The sequence below is a fragment of the Fukomys damarensis genome, unplaced genomic scaffold, assembly GCF_012274545.1.
Source record: "Fukomys damarensis isolate Sample0158 unplaced genomic scaffold, DMR_v1.0_HiC HiC_scaffold_39, whole genome shotgun sequence".
In the NCBI taxonomy this organism is placed as follows: Eukaryota; Metazoa; Chordata; class Mammalia; order Rodentia; family Bathyergidae; genus Fukomys; species Fukomys damarensis.
Genome location: NW_022900951.1, coordinates 92,293,200 through 92,299,304, shown reverse-complemented (window position 1 = coordinate 92,299,304; position 6,105 = coordinate 92,293,200).

Below are 6,105 nucleotides of genomic sequence, written 5' to 3'. Positions count from 1 at the left end.
TAGCACATGATATATTCAGGTTTGTATGTACTGATCTTCCTGCACCTGATCAATATCCTTGTAGAGGTATATAGCAGGCAGTTAGCTAAATGTATCAAAACTCAGCAGAGAGATTTAATGCAAAGAGTAGAAAACTTGAAAATAACAGCACATATAGTTGATAAATTAATCCTTGACAGAAAATGAGTATTTCCCTGGATGGTGGCATGATATATTCAGGTTTGTATGTACTGATCTTCCTGCACCTGATCAATATCCTTGTAGAGGTATATAGCAGGCAGTTAGCTAAATGTATCAAAACTCAGCAGAGAGATTTAATGCAAAGAGTAGAAAACTTGAAAATAACAGCACATATAGTTGATAAATTAATCCTTGACAGAAAATGAGTATTTCCCTGGATGGTGGGAAGTTGTGTCTTGTTGAGTGAGAAGAGAAGCTAACTGATGACAGAATGCTGAGTAATACAGACATTTAAAGCCTGACTAAATAAATGGGATTCAAAAAAAGAAACAGAAGGAATTGTTGTAAGGGCAGAAAGAAATGAGACTGCAACTGTAGAAGTCGATGACAAAGGGCTTTTTAGATTGGGGAAACCTATCTGGCTTGATGATAGAGAAAAAGCCCGAGTCATTCTTATCAAAGGAGATTTTCTGCAGATAATGAATGTCAGGAAAGAAGAAATAAATTCAGTGGCCTCAATACTTTAAAATTGCAAATTACACCATTCCTAACAAATAGTCACTTAGAAGTTAGCTATTTTAAAGCATTTGTGAGTGTTTAAAATGGTTGAATAACACATCCGTATATGTAGAAGACCATAGATTTGTACGACTTCTGGGTACAGGAGATTTAAGGCAGGAAAATTATGTTTTTGGATATTTCTCTCATCACAATAAGATTGGTTTATACAAACTGAATGAAGTCTGAGATATTTTTCTTAGAATTCCACTTATTCATATAGCTTTATGGTCCAGTTTCAGTCACATAGTTCAGATTTCTCTGTATTATTAATAATCATAGCTACTGCTTAATGGGTATCTCCTATTGCCAAGACATCACACTAATAATGTTATACCTGGTGGTTCTTGACCAGCGGCAGCTGTCCACCTCTATGCATCCCAGGGAACCTTTGGCAATGTCTGGAGACATTTTGATTGTCCTGTCTTTAAAGATGATTTTTTTTTCCTTTGATATTGGGTCTTGAACCCAGGTCCACATGCATTCTAACCCTGAGCTATATTCCCAGCACTGGTGGTCACATCTTGAAGCAGTAGTTGAGGCTAGAGGTTAAGGATGCTACATGTATCCTACAGTGCACAAGACAGGCCCCCACAACCAAGTATTATGCAAATACCAGGAGTGCTGAGGTTGAGAAACCTTGATATATATCTATTATTTCTTATAATCTTCACTGCACACCAACAAGGCAGTTACAATTGTTTCTCATATATACATAATGAAATGGAGAATTGGATAAGTTACAAAACTTTTCTAATATCACATCAGAAATTCCCAAGAAACAAAACTAGATTTTTGAACACCTCCTCTAATTCTAAGTCAATGGTTCTCTGTCTCTGTCTTCCTCCTTTTCTTCCACTTTCTCTCCCTCCTTTGGCTTGGTATGGTATTGAATTTAGGGCCTCACACATTTTAGGTCAGTACTGTACCACTGAGCTTCATCTCTAGCCACTCAGGTCAATTTTAAACTACTAGAAACATTACTATTTTGTATTAGAGATACACAATCTGCCTTATATCTTCTATAAATCAAAATCTTTAAATCTCTTATAAATCCTTATATCTCCTACAAGTCATTTCTCTAACAATGTGTTCATTAGAATATTAAAATCTGCATTCCTCCTATCCAAGTTTACCAAGGCCCCATCACTAAACTCCGTCATTATCTACTTGAAAACAGCAAAGCAGCATTGTCCTATAGAAAATAGACTTGAGTTGGGCATGTCAAAAATGTTCATGCCAACATGACATATTTTGGCGCTTGAGTATGTTCCAATTGAAAAAAAAACACTAATTTTTTATATCTTAGCCAGCAGCAGATCATTTTCAAGTTTTATTCAACATCCACATGATGAAATGGATTCTTTCGGGGATTTAGATTTCTCTGATGATACCATTTATCATGCAAAAGACCGAAGGGATTTTTGATAACCATTCGGTAAAACTCAAACTTCAATCAAGGTATACCAGTTCAGGTCAAGTGTTCCTTAGTGCACATGGAACTTTGGTGGTTAGTTTTTGTTTGTTATGTTTTATTTTTGTTATTTTCCAGCCACAATAATTGCAATTTTTTTCTTTGTAGGACTGTGTCAAGGAAAAAAACTATATATGTTCAATTCTCCTAAAAAGTTGTACATTTCTTCAGAAAGCCTTGCCTCTGTGTTGAACATTTCCCCAATTTGTGCTCCTCAGAATGTGAGCATGAAAATAATTATATGGTTCTTATCTGCTTATCATATGTGTCTTGGGTGACCTATTCATTCTGTGTCTGTGATACTATCTGAGTATAAAACTGAAATTCTACAGACAATAAGAACATTGGTCTTCCTAAGTGTACCCAAAATATAACATGTAATTGCTAGAAAATAAAAGCTAACATTACTAATTCTGCTAGTTAAGGTTCACCAGGAGATTTTGTATGCAGATTATTATTATTATTATTATTTTGAGGTAGGGTTTTGCTACATAATGCAGGCTGGCCTTGAATTCACTATGTAATCCATTCTATCTTTGAACTCAGGGCAATCCTCTTGCCTCAGCCTCCTGAGTGCTGGGATTACAGGCATGAGCCACCATTCCCATCCAAAGATTATTGAAAGATAATAATTCATCAAATCCTGACATTACCCCAATAGGAAGTCATGGGTGGGATCCCTCATGGGATACTATTTGTCAGCAGGTAAAGAAGTTCACAGTGGAACACAGTGGTCTCAGACTTAGAGGCTGTATACTGAAATCACAGCACCAGGCTCAGTGTTTTTAGAGTACTTCCAGTGATTATGATGCAGATGGAGGCTAAGAACCACTGATGTAGCATTGCTGTGGTCTGAATGTTTTTGTTCATCCACAGTTCATATCTTAGATCTTAATTATGGATGTGACGATGTTAGGAGATGGGGCCTTTGGGAGGTGACTAGGTCATAGGAACAGAGCCCAAATGAATGCAACCGGTGCCCTTATAAAAGAGACCCCCAAACCTCATGCTACTTTGCCTCTTCAACTCTGTGAGGACACAATGAAGAAGCAGCATCTACAAACCAGAAAGTGAACCCTCACCAAATGTTAAATTTACCAGCACCTTCATATTAGACTTCCCCACCTCAAGAACTGAGAAATGAATTACTGTTGTCTGTGAGCCACTCCATCTAATGGTATTTTGATACAGCAGCCTGAAGGGACTAAGACAAGAATGAATGCTCCCTCCTTTTCCTGCATTGTGCATATGGCTGGGCTTTGGAGTAGATGGCGATACTATTAGCTGGCTGGGTTGTATGATTGAAAGATCTCAAGAGGGTCTCTGCTGTACTTCTAATCACACCCTACATTATTCAAATGCACCATTGCAGACCAACAGTGTTCATCTGGAGACATACTAGCAAAAGCAGGAAATAGCAGAAAACCATAAACATAAAGCAAAAAGATTTGCTGTTTTCCAGGGGCCCGATCCAACTGTTTAGAATGGCTCACCTATTCTTATTCTTATACTTATGCCTAACCCATAAGATGAAATACTCCATGAGGAAGAGAATTATAATAAGAAAACATCAGCATGGGGGGTGTGTGTGTGTAATACGTAAAGTTAAGCTGCTTTTAGAGTGAGTTGTTTGCAACCCAGGCTTCAAGAGAATTCTGTAGTTGGTTTTGGGAGGGCTAAGAACAGGAGACTGGCTACTGTGTGATAAGACAAAAGGGGCAGTAGCAAAGCTTCACAAAGTGACTGCACCCTGGGGCCATGTTGAAATTAGGTCAGGCCTCTTATGAGCACAATGTGAAAGATGCAATTGCTTTTCTAGAAGTGTTTGTATAGCCAATTATTTCTGGGTTACCTGTTTGAGAGTGTACATTTGTGCCATATGTGATGTTGCATGCCTGTAATCTCAGCACTTGGGGAGGCTGAGGCAGGAGTATCACAAGTTTGAAGAGGGGGATGGTGAGGGATATAACTCAATGTCAAAGTCCTTGGTTCAATTCCAAGTACCACAAAGAGAGAGGAGAAGGGGTTCAGGGGAGACAACTATGTTTGCACATATCTCACATTCTACCTCTTAAACAACATGAGGGTGGAACTGGAATAGGAAAGGAAATCCCCAAGCTTCATTCCCTGGAGCAAAATATGATCATATTGCCCTATCTAGTCATAATGTGTAGCAAGAAACAAAATTTCCCACACTAGTCTTCACAGATTCAATGAGTTCTAAGTAGTGATTAAAGCTAGGAATTCTTCTTAACACCCTACAGATGACACCACTGCATTGACCTTTCTGACTCAAAATCCACTTCGAAACTATCTTCCCTAGAAGCTGTCAAAGAGCCTGAAGTTGTGCCATGAGAAAAACATCACTTCATATAATAAAGATTGGTTGGTATTAAAGTTCTTTATTAACCTAAAAAACCAACACTTTAAATTATAAAATGCCATCCAAAAATAATACCCTGACTTAATTTTTTTAATATCTCCTAGGTTGAAGTCTGGTTTTTTTGCCTCCAAAGCCAGGGCATTTAGCTGCTTGAGTAATGCCCCACTGTTTTCTGCTTTCTGCTGACGCCACCACCCTCTCTCTCTGCCTTATCAGCCAAGACTTCAACAGTTAACTGAGAATAAGACAGATATTGGGTAGGAAGAGGAAGATGCTATGAAAGAAAAACTGCTTGGGAAACAGAGCTGAATAATTCAGACTATATTCTGGGCCATTCAGTTTTCCAACTGAAGGGATAGGTTAGGAATCACAGGTTACATACACCAATAAAGATCAGTCATACAGCCATGTATGTCCTTTGGTTTCAAGAACAGTCATTTAATTGAATTTCTTGTGTATAGGGTGGGTGCTTATGTGTATTATGTAATGGGGCTGTTCTGTGTCTTTTTACTCAAGGGGAAATAATCAGATCTCAGGAATAACACTGAATTATCTTTTCTGTGAAACTAAAGAAATTCCATTTTTACATCTTTCAGTGATAAAACCCAACATTTCTAAAATAGCTTAAAATGGTAAGAGTCTAAATCTTTATCAAACTAATGGAAAAAATAAGCCTAGAAAAATGTAAAAAAAAATGCTTCAAGGGCTGGTCATGTAGCTCAGTGGAGCTGCACCTACCTGGCAAGTACAAGGTACTGAGTTCAATCCCTGGTATCTACCCCCGCCCCCAAAAAAACAAAAAAAACCCAAAACTAACCTAACAAAGAAAAAAATGCTGCTTGAGGATTTTGATGAGTTTGTAAGCTACATGAAATGTAATTCAGTAAGAGGTAAAAGATTAAAACATGGAGTTTGAAATCTTTCATCATTATGCAAATCTTACTGAAAACATCTAAACAGGTGTGCGATAAAATGTGGTATCATCTTTACAATAGAACAGAAAAAAGTTATGAAGTCCAAACCAACACTTTAGAATATTTGTAGTTATAAGGAATGTAAAATAATAAGCATAAACTTATTTGGTGCTAGAATAAGTAATAAAGGAAAGACCACTTCATATCTTACCCCAAAATAATTCATTTGGTTTCACTGGTTTTTATCAGGAATGTTGGTTACTAAGCATGCTGAGAGTGAGGATTTAGAGAAAAAATGTGCTGTGTCTATAGAGAGCAAAATGCTGAATGGGTTTGATTCAAAATTCACCACAGGCCAGGAAAAAGATTTTGCAAAATGCTGGCCCCTGTTGCTCACACATGGCCTGGCTGTGTGTAAGCCTCACTTTGGTAGCTACACTTGGTTTTCAAAGAGCAGTGTCATTTTCTCAGCATACACTTCTCATTAAGTTCCAGACACTTCCTTAGGATCTGAAATCTTTCCTTTCTCTTTGCCACTCCTAGTAATGGCAGCTTATTCAGACAATACTGAAAGGAGCTGCTCTTCCATGCTCAGA